The sequence below is a fragment of the Aquarana catesbeiana genome, linkage group LG02 (genome assembly GCF_042186555.1).
Source record: "Aquarana catesbeiana isolate 2022-GZ linkage group LG02, ASM4218655v1, whole genome shotgun sequence".
Classification (NCBI taxonomy): Eukaryota; Metazoa; Chordata; class Amphibia; order Anura; family Ranidae; genus Aquarana; species Aquarana catesbeiana.
The window spans coordinates 359,390,346-359,410,865 of NC_133325.1; positions in this window are offsets into that span (position 1 = coordinate 359,390,346).

Sequence of the window (20,520 nt, forward strand, 5' to 3'; positions counted from 1 at the left end):
TTCCACTCCTCCATTTCCAACCTGAACTTTTTTGAAGAAACAAAAGCAGATTTTTTTTTTTTCCCCCTGGAAGCGTACTACATTATTTTAGCTATTGAATGTACAGGCAGTCCCCGAGTTACGAACACCCGAGTTACGAACAACTCCTACTTACAAAGGGACCTGCCGCTTGTGCTCCACGCTGGTCCTGGATACCTCCGAGCAGCTATCTTGCAGCGCCGGACACATCCCACACTGCAGTACTACATGTACTGCATGGCCAGAAGAGCCTCAGATAACATAACTGCATGCCCAGAAGTGCCTGGAACATCCCACATCCCTGCACAGCCTGAAGTTACACTTAAAAATGCACTGTTCCGACTTACACACAAATTCCACTTAAGAACAAACCTACAGTCCCTATTGTGTTCGTAACCTGGGGACTGCCTGTATTGATAAAAAAAATGGTAAATACAGTACATCTTACAATTTTAAGTAATTTTCTCAACTAATTAGGCTGCCATTTTTAGATTTATTATCAAATATATGTTATGTTTCAGTTCTGCAAAATCATTTTAGTAAACCAACTTTACTAAAGGTAGAATTATGTGTAGCCAGGTGCTTGGCTAAGAATGGAGACTGAGAGAAACACTGGCTGCAGCTACTCTCTGTAGGCCACCCCCTCTGTTTAGAATGGCCGCTGTAGCCACCCCCTATTCGGACGCCGGGTGCCTAAATTACAGCAGCGGGGGTGTTTTTTTAAAGCACCTGATTAGAGCCATAGGGTCTAATAGGCTTCAAAAAAGGTGGACAGAGCATTGCGCTCAGAGCCCACCCAGGTGTGTTGGTAAAGAAAATTAATATTCACTTTTCTAACACTGAACCACCTCTCAGGTAATCAGGAGGCATGGGTCTAATACCTGTCACCTGATTGGCTGAAGGCACAGGCACTCCGATTGGACGCCCGATTGGACGCCTAACAGGAAGGAAGAAGAGACAAATGGAGGACACCGGAGCCGCCGCCTGACCCGCTGCTCCTTCCACCATCCCACAGCGTGCCGCGGTCACCCGCTTTCTGATCCCCAACCAAGATGGGGTAAGTACTGGGCAGTCAGCAAGTGGGCAAATGGGGGGGGGGGTCACAGTGGCGGCATGTGATGGGCACAATGGCTGCATTTGACGGGCACAGTGGTGGCATTTGACGGGCACAATGGCTGAATTTGATGGGCACAGTGACTGCATTTGACAGGCACAGTGGCTGCATTTGATGGGTACAGTGGCTGCATTTGATGGGCACAGTGGCTGCAATTAATGGGCACAGTGGCTGCATTTGATAGGCACAGTGGCTGCAATTTATGGGCACGGTGGCTGCATTTGATGGGCACAGTGGCTGCAATTGATGGCACAGTGGCTGCATTAGCTGGGTATTTTCAGTATTTTTCTGAATTTTTTAGTTTGTTTGCACCCCCACCAAAAATTTTGAGCACCAGCCGCCGCTGTATTCTATACTAGACAAGATAAACGTTTTTCCAAATGTAATGCTTTTTCTTGAAACACATTTTTGGTCTTTTGTATTTTATAACAAACTAATCATTATCACATTTTATCACATATGCAATGGATTTATAAAAATGTAAAAATTGCATCCTACAGCAAAGGTAATAGCAAACATGGTGTTGAATAAGGCTATTAAAAAAAAGGAACTATTAACTTTCAGGAATGTAAATCTGAACTGGGCAATGTTTATACACATAATTCAAACAATGTGTTTAAAGCATGAAACATATGTAGGACATAAAAAGGTGTATCACAGCTGCAATTACAATACACGTACATATTTCATATGTGTACTGTAAAGTACTCTTTAACAGCATAAGATGAGGGATGAAAAGGAGCTTCAAGGTCAGCCTTGTTTTCATGTGCTGTCTGTAAGAGGGGAAATTGATACCAGGATTCTCTTCACTGCCGCCAGCTCCACTTTTTCATATTTTCTTCTATCACAGTTCACCATTTGTTTTTCTTAAGATATTGACTTCATGGAAGGTTCATGTGGAACCCTTGATCTGAGAGTAAAAAGGCAACAATCTATCAAGACTTCAATATTGCATTAATTATAAATAATGGATATATATATATATATATATATATATATATATATATATATATATATATATATATATTCGTGTCTGAAATTCTTTGGAAAACATACTATAATTTAAAGGATAACTTCACTGCTGTGACAGCAGACCAGGGATCTTTTCCCTTTGCCTGCTGTCACATTTTAAAAAAGATGCGGCCGTGCAGGGTTACACTGACCCGGCTGTACCATTCATTCACACCCTGTTCACACTGAATGCGACTTTGAAATCGCTCTACTTCAGCACAATTTCAAAGCCCCTGGTCAGTGCGATTTAATGTGCGGCTTGCCGACATCTGTGCAACTTCATGCACAGATGTCTATGCAAGTCGCACATGAAATCGCCAAAAATAGTGCAGGAACCTTATTCAAATTGGTGCAAGCCAGAGTCACACCAATTTCAACAGTTCTATAGGCACAAATAGGGTGTGACTTGGCATGCGATTTTAAACTGTTAAATCGCATGACAAGTCGCACTGGTGTAAACGGGGGCTAACAGAGTTCTGTGGATGGGAAACTACAAGTACTCAAGGAACTACCAGTGTGCTGTTTGCTCTAGGTAGTTCAGTGAGGCTTCCTGTCAGTGTGTTAACTGCTTTCTCCTACAAGGTACAAGCAGACAGCTTACACACAGAATCTGCAAGAGACCTGCATTTGCTGTTGCTTTGTCTTCAACCTTCCCTGTATCCTGTGACCCTGTGATTCTGCTTTATGATTCCAATTGCTGACCCCACTTGTCTGACTACTCTCTGAACTCCACCTGCACTGACTCTGGCTTGTCCTTGACCACCGCTCCTGCTCGCTCCATTTGCTTTTGTAGCACTGATTGGCTCCTGACCCAGCTTGTACCCTGACTGACCATGCTCTTGGCTGCTCCCCTGTACCTGATCCGTCCTGCCAGTGTTTCACTAGCATGCCTGACTCTGCGAATCTTCCTGTGGGTACTTGCCTTACTTCCTGCTGTGACCACTGTTCTACAGTCTGCTACCGGTGTATGCCTCACCTGCCCGCTGTTACCAGTACCAGCCTACTTCAGTCTGCTGCCCACGAGCTGTCTGCCAATAACCAATAATATGTAATCAATAATATTATTATTACTTACATCAAAGTAGACAAAGATCAGCATATAAGCTAATGGGAACACCAGCTTGCATTCCACCTGCGCTCCAACTACCGGAAATGACGCATCTCGACAAACTCCACCCAACGCCGTTTTGTCAGCCTACGTCTGACATCATCAGGGGACCCCGTTACCTTATATGCTGATCTTTGTCTGCTTTAATGTAAGTGCAATATTATTGGTTTTAAATAAAACGTTTTATACTACTGCACTATGAGAGCCCTCTTCTCTCTCCCTTCCCTACTTTAATATGTTTTTGGAGTGATTTTAGAATGTTGAAGTGCAGTTTAATCTGGATATCTGGATGTATGTCGGCAGTGACCTGGATTCCAATATATGGTGACCAACCTGTTGGATCTGCTTTTTTTTGCGCATTTGACTCCCTGTAACAATGGTCAATAGAGTTCAGTGAGTGTGTGGGGCATCTGCATGCTGGTGGAAAGGATACTCACTTTTATTCACTGTGGAAGTTCATCACATTGAGACCTCTTTGGACTTGTCATGGACTCTTTTATTTCACTTTAATTTAATTTTCATTCAATTTCATTTTTGCAGCTTTTGCTGCTATTTATCACTGTTGTGGTGTTTAAAAAGTTGAATGTCAATTGTTTTTACACATATGTGCTTGTATTGATTTTATTCACATTAAGAAGCACACTTTTTTCTTGGTTTGTTTATTTGTGCAGGTGTTGTTACACTTTACAATGAGCAGCTCCTTCACATTTGTTTATTATATTTAAAATGTATTTTGAGTTTAGTTAACCACTAAATTCCACACCTATTAGCACATTTACTTGCGCAAGCTAGGGTCCTATATTTAGGTTGTTTTTGTTTTTTATCCTTCAAAGACTTCCTGGCAATCAGGGGGAGGGCTATGTCTATTGTATGGCAGGACAGTGGCCTAGTGGTTAGCACTTCTGATTTGAACTGAGGATTCCTCAGTTCAAATCCTGACCAGATCATTAGCTGCATGGACTTTGAAGTTCTTCCTGTGCTTGAGTGTGTTCCCTCCCACATGCTGGCAGTTTGATTGGCCCTGGTATGCTATGCTTTGTGAGAGGGAACATGGACTTAAAGCTGGGACTTATGTGAATGTATAGTATATAAGCATTGCATAAATTGTCAACACTATATACACTCACTGGCCACTTTGTTAGGTACACCTTGCTAGTACCGGGTTGGACTCCTTTTACCTCCAGAACTGCCTTAATTCTTTGTGGCATAGATCCAACAAGGTGCTGAAAACACTCCTTAGAGATTTTGATCCATATTGACATGACAGCATCACGCAGTTGCTGCAGATTTGTTGGCTGCACATCCAGATGCGAATCTCCCGTTCCACCACATCCCAAAGGTGCTCTATTGGATTGAATCCAGTGGTGAAAATGATTTCAGCTTTGTGACATGGTGCATTATCCTGCTGGAAGTAGCCATCAGAAGATGGGTACACTGTAGTCCTAAAGGGATGGACATGGTCAGCAACAATACTCAGGTAGCCTGTGGTGTTTAACCACTTAAGGACCAGCCGCCGCAGTTGTACTGCTGCAGGTTGGCTTCCATGCACGAATCTTCGCCACTGTACGTCAGCTCGCTCAGACGCAGTTGTGAGCACGCGTGCGCTGGATGCTGCGGGAGCGTGCCCGCACATCAGGCAGACTCGACATCCAAAGGCGACCCACGATCGCATAGTACAGAGGCAGAATGGGGTTTGTAAACAAGACGGATCCCCATTCTGACAGATGACATGACAGCGATCTACTGTTCCCAGTCATCAGGAACAGTGATCTCTGTCATGTCTCTGGCAGCCCATCCCTCCTACAGTTAGAACACGCCTAGGGAACACAGGTAACCCCTTGATCACCCCCTAGTGTTAACCACTTCCCTGTCAGTGTCATTTTTACATTGATCAGTGCATTTGTTATAGCACTGATCAATGTAATAATGTCACTGGTCCCCAAAAAGTGTCATTTGGGGTCAGATTTGTTGCAATGTCGCAGTCCCACTAAAAATTGCAGATCGCCGCCATTACCAGTAAAAACAATAAAAAAATAAATAAAAGTCCCTAAATCTATCCCATAATTTTTTTTTTGATATGTATTATAGCAAAAAGTAAAAAAAAAGAAAAAAAAATTGTCACTGTTTATTTATAGTGCAAAAAAATTAAAAAAGGATGTCAATTTTGTATGGGTACATCGTCGCACGACCGCACAATTGTCAGTTAAATTGAAGCAGTGCCGTTTTGCAAAAAATGGCCTGGTCAATAAGGGGGAGAATTCTTCTAGTCATTAAGTGGTTAAATGATGCTCAATTGGTACTAAGGGGTCCCTAAGTGTGTTAAGAAAATATCCCCCACACCATTACACCACCCATACCAGCCTAACCATTTATACAAGGCAGGATGGATCCATGCTTTCATGTTGTTTACGCCGAATTCTGACCCTACCGTCAAAATGTTGCAGCTGAAATCAAGACTCATCAGACCAGGCAACGTTTTTTCAATCTTCTACTGTCCAATTTTGATGAGCCTATGCGAATTGTAGCCTCAGTTTCCTGTTCTTAGCTAACAGGAGTGGCACCCAGTGTGGTCTTCTACTGCTGTAGCCCATCTGCTTCAAGGTTCGATGTCTTGTGCATTCAGGGATGGTATTCTGCATACCTTGATTGTAACGAGTCATTGTTTGAGTTACTGTTGCCTTTCTATCATCTCACACCAGTCTGCACTTTCTCCTCTGTCATCAACAAGGCATTTTCATCCACACAACTTCCGCTCACTGAATATTTTCTTTTTATCGGACCATTCTCTGTAAACCCTAGGGATGGTTGTGCGTGAAAATCCCACTAGATCAGCAGTTTTTGAAATACTCAGACCAGCCCGCCTGGCACCAAAAACCATGCTACATTCAAAGTAATTTAAATCCCCTTTCTTCCCCTTTTTGGTGCTCGGGTTGAACTTCAGCAAATCGGCTACACCACATCTAGATGCCTAAATGCATTGAGTTGCTGCCATGTGATTGGCTGATTAGCAATTCATGTTACCAAGCATTGCAATTGAACAGGCGTACCGAATAAGGTGGCCGTTTAGTGTAAATACCTGTAGTATTACTTATGTAAAGCTAATGTAAAGCCCAGTGCACCCATAGAGAGACTAAGTGGAACTGGCTGGAAGCAGCCGTAGCCAGTGTGAAACATGCAAGGAGCCACAGAGGGAGCCGGGCTGGAAGTAATGTCAGCAGGAGACCGGAAATGCCGTAGAATAGGAGGGGATGCATTTTCCAGCATCCGCTTCTTTCTCAAACCTGATTGGGTGCCAAGGCTGACTGCCAGATATAGCCAGGGTGGGAATGGGACCCAGAAATAGACTGTCAGTGCGGACTGGAACAATTTAAAGGGGTAGCTAATTACAAACAATACCAAATCAAGCAAATGAATATAGCAGAGGGCCAAGTACTACAGCACACAGGGTAATAATATATGGAATCAACTATAATAAGATATTAATATGTATATATAAGAAATGAGGAAATATACACATAAGTATATACAGTATATATATATATATATATATATATATATATATATATATCAAATAAAATGAAATATTAGATGAACGGGCCAACAGCTAAATCAGAATGAAAAAAACACACAATTTAGGTAGCCTTTTTCCTGATGGGATTGCTGAAAAATACAAAATCTAAGGGAAGGAAACCAAATAGAGACTCACCATAAGTACATATGCTAAGTTGGGAGGAAAATGGTACTCGGTGGAACCATGACATATTCTGCATAGAAATTAGATATGATATCTAAGATATAGTACAAGGTATAAGTCCAAGATACCCACTATACACAATTTTTTATTTAAATAGTGTCACTACTTACCAGCCAATGTAGAGGTGGGTAGTGTGATGTATAAAGACATAAATGGAATGATAAAAAAAATACCTGATAAAAATGTACACAGAAGGTGAACAAATTCCTAGATGAGGACTAAGGTTTTCTAACAATATAAATTAAACCTCAATTGAGAATGTCACTTATATCACATTGTGGACCTCAATTTCCTTATTTAGGCCCTTAGGGGCCAAGGTGTGAAGGGTAAAAATCCAAAACATTTCTTCTTAGCATAACTGCTGAAAACTTTCTGCTGGTGAATATTTGTCTGGTATGGATTCAATCACCCATACTTGGAGATCTGAGATGATTTCTGATGGTAAGCTACAGTATGTTTTTTCTTGTCCTCCTTCACGAACCGCCAGTGCTCTCTGAACCTTTTTCAAAGGGTCCTAATGATTCGGCCCACATAAAGCAGGTTGCACAGACAGGAGAGGCAATACGCCACGTGTTTTAAAAAAGGCATTGATAGGATAGGTTCTGCCATTAGTCGTGAAGGACTTCCTGCCGTGTGGAACATATGCACATGTAGGACATAAAGATTTGTTACAATTAAAAATCTCTACCAAAGGAATCAGAGTCAGTTGTGCAATGGTACTGCATTTAACTTGGGATCTAATCTTACTAGGCGCAATTTGGCTCTTGACACTAGGTGCTTACCTATAGGAAAACTTAGGTACCTGAAAAATGTAAGTTGTTAAATGTGGATCCTGAACAAGAGTGGACCAGGGTTTTTTGAAGACTTTCTCCATTTTGCAATGTAATGAGAGATATTTGGCTTAACATAATCTTTGGCAGCTATTGAAGAATCTATGTGGGTAAGTTATAGGTCCAGGAAGCATAAGGATATAGGGTTGACCACTGAGTTAAAAGAAAGTCCAAAACTGTTGGAAGTACAATAGGAGAGAAAATCCTGTAGTGAAGTGATGGACCTTTCCCAAATAATGATAATATCAATATAATGGCCATAGAAGACCAGATGTGCCACATAGGGATAGTTGCCTCAGACACACCTGGCCTTCCGCAGCCCTATGGTCAAATCGGCATAGCTGGTGACAAAATGTGCCTTCATAGCTGTGCCCTCTGAAGGTAATATTCCCACTCAAACAAGAAATAGTTATGTTATAAGCAGAACTTGGGGGCGGTCAATATGAAATTAGACCACTTGGAGTACCACCTCATGAGGTATTAACGTATAGAGAGAACATACATCTAAGGAGACCCACACATAGAAGGGTTCCCAGGTATAAGGACGCAACAGCAGAGGTGGGTCCCATCATGGATATATAATGGTAGAGCCTGCGCCAGTATTTGAGGAAAATTGTCAATGCAGAGGGATTAGCCAATGTGGATGACAATGGGACATCCTGGGGAGTGCAAAAATCTTTATGTACCCTAGGCAGATGGTAAAAATAAGGCTGCTTCTGTTTTGGTTAGAACCCCATCTGGCAACACAATGAGTAAGGGATCTGATTTAAGTTTAGTGAAGGTGTTAGAATCAGACAAGCGGTGAGATTCCCTAAGTATTTTTACCAGTAGCTCTCTGAATGAGCATAAACAGTAGCTTTCTGAATGAGACCAAGAAGGAACATAAAGGGATGCAACAGGCTAATGCCCCTTACACACGATCGGATATTGATCGGACATTCCGACAACAAAATCCATGGATTTTTTCCGACGGATGTTGGTTCAAACTTGTTTTGCGTACACACGGTCGCACAAAGTTGTCGGAATTTCCGATCGCCAAGAATGTGGTGACGTACACCACGTACGACGAGACTAGAAAAGACCAGTTCAGAACCAAGCGCCGCACCCTTTGGGCTCCTTTTGCTAGTCTCGTGTTAGTAAAAGTTTGGTGAGAGACGATTCGCGCTTTTTCAGACTCGTGGTTTTCAGATCGTTTTCTGCTGTTCAGTTTGTGCTTGTGGGTTTGTATCTGCTCTTCAGTGCGTGCAGCAAGCTACGCGTGACTCAGTCATTGTGTTCTTGTTCGTTCGTTACTGTTTTTCAGGTCGCTCTTCACAGGCCTTGCTGTTCTTCAGTGCGTTCTGTTACTTCGTTCTGAGCAGCCGACCGTTTTCTAGCCATGTTGCGTATACGTACTCCTCATAGAGTTCGTGCTGTGCGGGGGCTTGGTGTTGGTGTCCTGACCTTGACACAAGCCCAGTCCATGAACATGGTGGGGAGGAGTTCATGAACCAAGAATTGGTTGCTTCAGCGTGACCAGTTCTGTCTTATGCCTTTGCTCCGTGAGATCCGTGAGAATAATCCGGATGATTTCAGGAACTTTCTCCGGATGACGGACCCCGTATTTCACCGTTTGTTGGCTTTGCTGACCCCCTATATCAGCAGGCAGGATACCTGCATGAGGCAAGCCATCACTCCGGAGCAGAGGCTCATCGCCACCCTGCGGTACTTGGCGACGGGTAGAAGCCTGCAGGACCTCAAGTTCTCGACAGGCATCTCCCCACAGTCTCTGGGGATCATTATCCCAGAGATCTGTTCTGCCATCATTCAGGTCCTGCAGAAGGAGTATATTAAGGTAAGATTTTTATCCTTTAATATCACATTTTATTGTATTTAATGTTTGATAATATATTGTATTTCTTTCCTCATTCCCTAATTACCATAATTGTAATATGCTGTGAATGTCCCCTTTGTCCTCATTCATGCTGGATTTTTATGTAATTATTTTTTGTCCTTCATACATATTTGCCTCCCCAGCATGCTCTCCTGGCCCTATATTCACCTCATGTAGTCACTTAACAATGTATTTTGTCAGCTCCACAGTAGTCCCCAAACACCCCCTAAAATGTTTTTAAATGTGATTTGTGCTTTAAATTCAGGCAGAGTGCCAGAGGCTTTTTTTGGGGGTTCCCCAAATCAGTTGGAACCCTCCCTCCCCCCAACTGCTAAGTCAGCTGATAACAATTCTCTATCTATCCTCAATCATCTATCTGTTGACTTTGCCAAGCCCATACACACTATACCCACCTCTTTTGTGGTCAGATTTATGGATGAATTCCCCAAAGCATGTAGTGCAAGGGCCTGCCTGAATACTTTCAAATGGTACTGTTTAAAGTTTTTGTATACTATTATTATCTTGATAGGTAATAGCAGAATATCCAAATGTGCTCAAATGTGTAGTGTGTATTTATATATTTGTCTTATGACACTTCTTACCTGTCCAGTGGGCTGTCAATAGTGTAACTAAGGAGGGGCTGGCCAAAGTAATACCCATTATTTAGGCATTCATCTCTCAATGAAGTGGAGAGGGTTACCTGTCCAAGAGCTCCCCCCCTATAATGTTATAAATGGCCCATGAGAGGGGGGGAGGGGGAATATGATAGGTGTACTTTGGTCTTTAAAAACTCCCTCCAAAAAAATGTTATCTTGATATTGGCCAAGAATGTTTGTGTGTAATCTGCTTTCCCTGTTTATGTGCAAAATTACTAATTTTTTTTTTGACGCCACAGTTTCCTTCCACGCGGTGGGGACTTTCCTAACTGCGGAGGGGCGATTAATGGGAAACACGTCCACATCATCCCACCACCCAACTCGGGATCGTACTATTACAACTACAAGGGGTTCAATAGTATTGTGATGTCGGCTACTTATGAGTTCCTGTATGTGGATGTGGGGAAAAATGGCCGGATGTCCGATGGTGGAGTCATCACCCAGACCCATTTCTACAGGCGTCTCCAGAATGGCAGCTTGGACTTGCCACCTCCAGAAGACAATGTGGAAGGACTCCCATTGGTCTTCGTTGCAGATGAAGCATTTGCGCTGGGGGACCATCTTATGCGGCCATTCCCGATGAGGACCCTCACCCCGGACCAGAAGGTTTTTAATTACCGGCTGGCCAGAGCCAGAAGAGTGGTGGAGAACACGTTTGGAATCATGGCCAGCCGGTTCCGCCTATTTCTTACACCCATACACATGGCGGAAAACAAACTGAATCATATTATCCTGGCGTGCTGTGTTCTACACAACTTTTTACGGAAACATTCTGCCAACTATGCTGGCTCAGTTGGGCCTGAGGCCGGAATTCAAAATGAACCAACCCTGACGGCGATTGAAAGTGGCCGTCCTGGCTTGCCCCCCCTGAGTGCCCGTGATGTCCGGCTAAGATAACTTTAATTCTTTGCGGGTAGGGGGGCTATCAATATGCCAGACAATGTCTAAAACCTTTTTAAAAAAAAATTAAAAATAATCAAATCTTTGGTGACATTTACTGCTCGTGTTTGTTTTAGCTGACCCTGAGAGAAATGTGGTGAGTCCTGAAAATGGCGTGATTGTGTAACATTACAAAGCACTGTTGGGTGTTATTTACTAAAGGCAAATACACTTTGCACTACAAGTGCACTTGAAACTGCACTTGTAGTGCAAAGTGGATTTTCCCTTAGGAAATAACACCCATTGTCACAGAAAACAGCAATTAGAGCACCACAAAAGTGTTGTAGCGTTGAGACAATAATCCACACATTCTTGATTAACAATCTTTTTAATACCAGCACAATCACATGTGCATTTAGAAAAGGTTTTTAAAACAAACCAACATGTTTGTTGTATAACAATTTTTGGGGTTACATTAGAAAAAGTAGAAATGTCCATTTAAGATAAAACAGGCATGTTTAAAACCAACAAGAAAGACACAAATCTTGAACTTACAAAGTTCACATTTAGTAGAACTTGAAGGCAATATCAGACATGAGTATTTACAAACTGTGTTTGATATTGCGTTTAGATGGGGTGAAGTCACCCCAGGAAAAGCCAAATTTTGAAGATGCACACAACTAGCCGAATTTTGAAGATGCACACATGTCAACATGTGCTAGCTGCCATCATGGGGGATCAAGGGACGTGTTTTGGGGGGTGCAACCCCTTCCTCTCAGCTACTTTATTATTGAGGAAGGGGTTGCACCCCCAAAATGCGTCCATTGATCTCCCGTGATGGAAGATAGCACATGTTGACACACTGTGTGCATCTTCAAAATTTGGCTTTTCTCCAATTTGTCAAAAAATGTTAAAAAATTGGAGCACACAAAAAACAAAGGGATTTGGAGGGGTTTTAAACTCTCCCTAAAACATGAATGATGTTCTTATTTTTTTGAAGAACATCATTGATGTTTTTCTTGATGTTTTCCAAGTCCCTATTATACCCCATGATCTCCCCGATCAGGATCTGTGCACTTTCCGAGGTGAAAGGATCAGGATCCACAACATCACGATCACCTAAAAAGATAGAAACCAAAAAAAAACATATATTATAAATATGCCGGCATCCATCTCTTACCTGAGCCTGTGGTCACAGACACTCACCTGTTGTGGTGCCAATTTCCACCACGTCTTCCTCCTCCTGCTTTGTTTGTCTTGGGTGGATTTCCCCTTCTTCCAGAGGTGGGGGGTCTCTGGTCTCCTCGGATGAGGGGTGTCCTCCAAGTCTTTTCTCCCCTATTTAAAAAAAAATGGTATACTTAGCACACAGATATTTGATGGCAGAACTATAAATATGAAACATTGTTTGGAAATGGGGTACAATTTTTTTGTGGGCAGAGTTCTAAGATGTAGCATTTTTCTTGTCCTTTGTCAAGCTTGAATACTTTACCTGTCTTGTACAAGCTTCACAGATGGAGACACCCCTATAGTATACACTGGAGCACCTGTGTGGGCCCCCTAATAAAAAAGGGTATTCTTGTGTCCCACACTAGTGCTCCAGCGTCCAGATGTGAAAACTGCTGCTGAGTGTCCTCTCCTTACACAGAATCTAGTTTGCATTTCATTCTAGTTACAAACCCATCTACCCAACCAAATTAGTTTCAGACAAGTAGGCCCTAAAAAATGTGGCCAAATGCATATGGCCAAAACCATGGTGTTTTCTAGGCCGAACGAACAATGTTTGATACGAACGAATAATGTGCCCATGAACATGAAAGTTGCCATTTTAAACTGGACAACAGTTAAGAAAAGCACATGGAGCAGCACGAACGTAATAAAAATAAAGAATAGGAACACAGCACAACTACTTACTTTTTTGCAGCACTCTCCGGATCTATTGGTACTGCTCGTGCTCTCTTAATTTTAGGTCCGACCACTGCTTCCTGAGCTGATCTTTCGATCGTTGTACCCCAAAATTCCGGTGCAGACTCTTGACCACTTTCGCCATGATCCTGGCCTTTCTGACATTGGGGTTGGGGTAAGGTCCATACTTCCCGTCATAGTCGGCCTTCTTCAGGATGTCGACCATCTCCAACATCTCCCCAAAGGACATATTTGAGGCCTTAAATCTTCTCCTTCTGGATCCAGACGTTTCAGGCTCCGAGCTTTCCTCCTCCTCGTTGCTGTAATTAGCACGCACCTGCTGTGTCTCCGCCATGTGCTCTTCACCCACTGCGCCGAACGAAAAGGGGCGGGGAATAGACTAGAAAGAACGTCAGGGGCGGGCGGAGTTACACGCATGCACAGTGTTTATAAAGCGTAACATGCGTGCGTAGTACGTACGATCTGTGAGCGGAGGAAGGAGTATCGGAGGCGCCGATCGTGAGAACGAAGGTAAGATCTAAACTTGGGCCTATACTGCTTCTACATTGAGGCCTATATTGTAACAAGATTAGGAGAGTTTTGCCTGACATTAGGGTTTGTCTCGTGTTGTGTCTTGCAGATAAAATGCATGGCTTCAATGACCACAACTTCCTCCCCCTGTTCATAGACAAATACAGGGAGCTGCCCTGTCTGTGGCAGGTCAAACACCCACATTATAATCATAAACAAAAGAGGCAGGCAGCACTGGAGAAACTGCTGGAGTTGGTGACGCCGGTGGTCCCCACAGCAACCATCCCCTATTTAAAAGCCAAAATTGGTGGCCTGAGGAGCACTTATCTTAGGGAGCGCAAGAAGGTCACGGATTCCCAGAGATCCGGAGCTGCAGCAGATAACATTTATGTCCCCAGACTGTGGTACTATGAGAGACTGAAATTTCTGTCAGACCAGACTGGAGTCAGGGAATCCCTCTCAACCCTTCCTTCCACTCTTCCTTCCACCCCAGCTGAGGCTTCCGATGTCCAACCTGGGACTTCCAGCCAGGAAGAAGTGGAGGAGCCCAGATGGAGTCAGGTATAGCATTCTTCTACAGATTTCTGGTCAATAAAGAAATGATGTTTACTAGATGTTATTATTGATCACTAATTGCTGATTTCATAAAGTGTTTTACATATCAATAGACAGTAGTTTTGAAAAATACTTGGGACAAGAATGAAAAATGCTGGGCTCAGAATGATAGTCTTTTATAATTGTTAACATTCAATTTGCAACAATCATGAGGTGAAAATTGTATGTGATTGATGAATAAAAAACTAAAACGATGTCCCTTTTTCATACACAGGAAGACCTCAGCCAGGAGGAGGTTGTGGAATGTGGCAGCCAGGAGGAGGCTGTGGAATGTGGCAGCCAGGAGGAGGCGGGGGTTAGTGACAGCCAGGAGGAGGCGGGGCTAAGTGGCAGCCAGGAGAAGCCTGGGCCCAGTAGGAGCCTAATCGAATCACAGGTTCCTCCCCTCCGCCTTCCATACAAAAGACCGAGGAAGGGGAGTCACGTTCAGGATTCAGCGCTCGGGCTCATTCAGGAGGCTTCTGCATCCCTCAGAGCCACCCCCACTGATGAAGGGGCCTTTGCCTGCATGGCTGCCACCAAACTGCAGGGCATGCAGGAGGGTCAACGCAAGCTGTGTGAGGACCTTCTGTATAAAGTCCTAATTAAGGGGGTGAGTGGCGAAATCATACCAAATACCCACCTGAGTGAGTTGGACCATCCCCCTCCTCCTCCTCCTGCCACATCTCCAACACCAGAGCCACAGCGTGGAAGGAAGCGTGGAAGGAAGACCAGAGAGTGATGACCCTGGGTTCAGTCTGGTCTGGCAAAAGATGCAGGCTCTTGTATGACCACAGCCTGGGGACACAGATGTCATCTGCTGCTTTCCGGATCTCTGGGACTTCTGGACCAGACTGCACTCCCTTAGATATGGAATCCTCAGGCCACCAATTTTGCCTGGAAATAATTGATGTCTGCCCTGGGGGTCAAAGGCTTCGCCAATTTCTGCTGTTTCTCCAGCGTTGCCTCCCTCTTTGTTTGGTTGTGAGCCCTTAATAAAGGAATTTTTTGTTTCAATTATACTTGCCTATGTGTGTTTTCCTTCAAAAAGGACAGTTTGTTTGTGAGGAGGCAGGTACATTGGAATATACAATGTGAAATTAACACGAGACAACAACACCTAACAATCTCCTTGAGATTAAATAATACAAGATAATAATGGTGTTGTGGTAACTTGACACACAAAACACACACAAAAATATTCTGGAGTAAAACACAAAAAAACACAAAATAAAAACAGCCTTGAAAAAAATACAAACCCAAAAAAAAATAAAAACAGCCTTGAAAAAAATACAAAACAAAAATAAAACAACAAAATAGAAATTTGGTCAGATGTGACAAATCAAAATATATTGAGGGAATCCCGATAAATAATAAAGAAATAAGTTTGTGAAAAGTCTGTGTGAATATGAGCAGCAAAACTACTTCATTCTTCTCACATTATAAAGAAGAAGAGAGTGCGCTGTATTAAACAATTTAAAACATTGCAGCGTGACGAAAGTGCTGTATCCATTCCGAACGCTAATTTTACCAGACCGAGCTGTTCCGTCTCGGAATTTCTTCTGAGCATGCGTGGCACTTTGTGCATCGGAACTGGCCACACACGGTCGGAATTGACGCAATCGGATTTTGTTGTCGGAAAATTTTATAGCCTGCTCGCAAACTTTGTGTGTCGGAAAATCCGATGGAAAAAGTCAGATGGAGCCCACACACGGTCGAAATGTCCACCAACACGCTCCGATCGCACATTTTCCGTCGGAAAATCCGACCGTGTGTACGGGGCATAAGTCACGTGAGGATTCTCAGATAAGGGGACTAGGCTTAGGCCTTGAAATTGAAGCTCAATAACAGCAACCCAGTTCCACCATCAAAAAATTTTGTGACTTAGACAGTCTTTATGGTGAGCTGCTTTCTGCAATGTTGGGTCCCTTTAAACATTGAAATGTGAAGATGACTCAAAGGGGTGGCGTTCAACAGAGGTCTAGGGTAAATATAGGCCTTAGTAGGTAGCAAAACCATTTCTCCTTGGTGAAGGCAGGCAAAAAATGAAGCAAGTTTAAAAGGTAGGTGGGGGTATAAGGTCTAAGATATTAGATAGCCAGGGAGAGTAGAAGGACATTAAAGCAAAGTCAGTGTCCTGGCATACTAATGGCTTTAGGCCCCGTATATGGCTTTGATGGCTGAGGCCTAATGATGGATGCAGGAGCAGGTATGATAGGTCTCGTGTAGCAAAGTGACAATGGATGAAAATGGCTCGTTATCAGGTTTAGTCTGAAGGGAAGGTTAATGCCGCGTACACACGGTCGGACTTTTCACCTGCAAAAGTCCGACGGACGCCGCCGGACTTGGTCGACCACGCCCCCTAAAACGTCACAGTCCCAGCATGCCCAGGGACTGTGACATCATATGGGGGCGGGGTCTCCGCCTATATAAGTCACAACGCAGCCCTCAGAGACCAGTCCAGCCGGAGAGAGCGTCGTGTCAACATCTGGGGGAAGAGAAGAGAAGAGAACACAAGAAGCCAAGAAGCCCAGACGTCCGGACCTCCGCTGGCAATAGAGCTACCTGAAGACAGCGGAGGGGCCGGCCGAAGACCTGGGACACCGGGAGAAGAGGCCGGAGAGCGGAGAAGAACCAACCGGACGCCGGGAGAAGATGAACCAGAGGGACCCCCGAAGACGGAAGAAGACCCCCCCCCGGAGCTGTTTAATAAATTATTTTAAAAACCTGTGTTGTGTTTTATTATTGACACTTTTTACCTAGGTGAATGGGTAGGGGTACCATGTACCCCATACTCATTCACATAGGGTGGGGGGGCCGGGATCTGGGGGCCCTCTTATTATAGGGGGCTCCCGGATTCCGATAAGCCCCCCGCCCGCAGACCCCGACAACCAACGGCCAGGGTTGTCGGGAAGAGGCCCTTGTCCTCATCAACATGGGGACAAGGTGCTTTGTGGTGGGGGGGCACCGCAAGGCGCCCCCTCCCCCAAAGCACCCCCCCATGTTGAGGGCATGCGGCCTGGTACGGTTCAGGAGGGGGGGGGCGCTCGCTCGTCCCCACCCCCTTTCCTGACCGGCCGGGCTGCGTGCTCGGATCGGGGTCTGGTATGGATTTTGGGGGGACCCCCACGCCGGTTTTTCGGCGTAAGGGGTTCCCCTTAAAGTTCCATACCAGACCTAAGGGCCTGCGACGGGGCTCGCAAGGTTTCAATCTCGCCAAAAAAAGCGGCGAGATTGAATTCCTTTTCTAGTCCCGTCGTACCCAAGTCACGTTCAAAATGAACGGACTTGTCCGTGTGTGGGAAAGTCCGTTCATTCTGAAAGTCCGGCGGAAGTCCGTCGGGAAGACCGGATTCCGGAAAGTCCGGCCGTGTGTAGGCAAGTCCGGCCGTTCAGAAAGTCCGGCGGTAGTCCGCCGGAAGTCTGGCGGCAAGTACGTCGGACCTAGCTTTCTAGAAAGTCCGACCGTGTGTATGCGGCATAACAGTTAGTTATAGCTATGATGTGGCTTTCTATGGGGACACACAGGTGGAGCCAGGAGCACCCAAGGGGGACCCAAGAATAGGAGGATCGGGGCTGCTCTGTGCAAAACCATGGCACAGAGCAGTTACCTCCCCCTCTCAAAAAAGAAAAAAAGATCCTGTTCCTTTAAAGCATGTTATACAGCACAGTGCATGTGCTGTGTCATTTGGCCCCCTGTATCACCTGAAATACCTGGCTGATCCAATCAGTTTCTGCCCTCCCTTTTGTAAACTGACCACGGTGTGAATAAGCCCTAATGACATCAGCTAAGACCTACCTCCTTATTATCCCTACCACCTGATTATGAGGAAGGTCTGCTAACTACATTATCTAGATTGGCTCAAATTAATTATTAAAATAAATTCAAAATTTACAAATGTATTAAGTTCTAAATAAACTCCAAAAACTCAACATGATATGCTCTCAAAGTATCTTATGAAGTGCTGTCATTCCTTATTAGTTCCTTGGGGATAGGGTGGTTCAGCCAAAGATCAGATCAGATAAATCTTCTTCACAGCATTTTTGCTTTCCACATCTGAGGGATGTGGTAAGGATTGACCTTGATGTACACAGCACATGACAAACTCCAAATGAGGTGAGATGTTTTCCCTGTAGTGAGGGACTAAGACAGCGCTAACAGTTTGTGGCTTTGTATTTATTGCTCTTGGACTGTGATCTAAACCGTTAAGGGCTGGGGCAACTGCCAGCATAAAGCGGTTCAAATATAGCCTACAGATCTGGTTTGCATTTATATAGGCAGAATGTTTTATGAAATGATTTCACACAGAGCATGAACTTGTGTAAAGTGGCAGGAGCATGAGTTAAGAAACAGACTTGAGCGTAAAGGTGCTTTTGTATATCTTCAAATTTTCTGAAGAAAAGAAACTATGCAAATAATTTTGAACACTGCAGCAATATTCCAGCACCACAAGGGTGCTATTGCAAGAAAAAATGAACATGCAAAAGTCTTTATGTCAATGGGCCTTGGCAGGGCTGTCTTAATAGCATCATGGGCCCCTAGGCAAAGTAATGCTCTGGGGCCCCTACAATGGAGACAGTGCAAGTAAATAGACATCGAGTAGGTAGGAGGCAGACAAGCGGAGCTTCCCCTTTTGGGTGGAGCTCTGCATTAACTACATGAACAATCATTCTGTACAGCAAAGAAATAGTGGGAAAATACTACATACATAAATCTACTAGATTGATGCCTCCCCAACACTATGGCCCCTCTACACCCTAGATATCCCCCCAACACTCTGACCCCTCTACAACCTAGATACCCCCCCCCCAGCACTTTGACCCCTCCACATCCCACATATCCCCTGCAGCACTCTGACCTCTCTACATTCCAGATATCCCCCCCAGAACTCTGACCCCTCTACACCCCAGAAATACCCCCAGTACTCTGACTCTTCTATACCCCAGCTATCCCCCCAGCACTCTGACCCCTCTACATCCCAGATATTCCCCAAGCACTCTGACCCCTCTACACCCCAGATATGCCCCCAGCACTTTGACCCCTCTACTCCCCAGATATCCCCCCCAGCACTCTGACCCCTCTACACCCCAGATATCCCCCCAGCACTCTGACCCCTCTACACCCCAGATATCCCCCCAGCACTCTGACCCCTCTACACCCCAGATATCCCCCCCAGCACTCTGACCCCTCTACTGTATACCCCAGATATCCCCCCAGAACTCTGATCCCTCTACAACCTAGATATTCCCCCCCCAGCACTGTTACCATATACCATAAGATACCCCTTGTATTGTGGCCTCTCTACATCCCTGATACCTCTAGCACTATAGCCACCCAAGCTACCCCAAGCATTGCTACCCCCTATACACCCCAGATCCCCCCTCAGCATTGTTTTCCCCCATACATCCTTGATATTCCCTAGCACCATTATTCCATCTATGTAGTACCCCCTTTTCCAGTGGAGATACAGTGCATGTAAACTTTTGGCTATGTGTCCACCTCCAGCACTGGACTCACCTTTACCAATCAAGCAGGCAGAAGGAGGGGCGGAGGAGGAAGCATCCCTCTGGGCATTCCAAGCCCTTCGGTGCAAACAGTGCTGGACAGCTGGGCTCACCATGACACCATCCACAATGCTACTTACGCAGGTGGGCTCTCAGTGCTGCCGACTCAGCAGCTCCCACTCCAGCTCCTACCCCGCAGCCTTCGAGTCCCGAGCATTCAAGCTGCATGGGGTGGGGTCAGAGTATCACTGGCGCTCCTGTCCTTCCCCACCCTGCTGGCAGTGAAATAATAGGTATCGTTCTGCACAGCACGGCGCACAGCTGCCAGTCTGCCTCCCCTGTGTATCCATCACTCTCAGTGCCATCATGGAGCCCCCAATTTTAGGGCAGCATGGGCCCAAGGACCAGCTGCTTTGGGTAACGTGCAGGGGCCCCCATGCAGCTGGGGCCCCTGGGCAGTGCCCAGGTGTGCTCACTCATTAAGATAGCCCTGGGCCTTGGGCCTGAGATATTTTTTAGATCATTCACAGTTCAGTGACAGTTGCATTTGATCTTCATTGACCTCCTTCTGACCTGCATTCGACCTCCTAAGGTGCGTCAACCTTCTTAACTTTGCATTTGTGTTTCAAATTGTATGTATGAGGAGAGAATCAATGATGTGAACAAAAACCTGTTGATTCTGGCCCATATTGTATTGTAAAGTAAAGTATTCGGAACAATCCCCTGTTTTTCTACAAAGTTC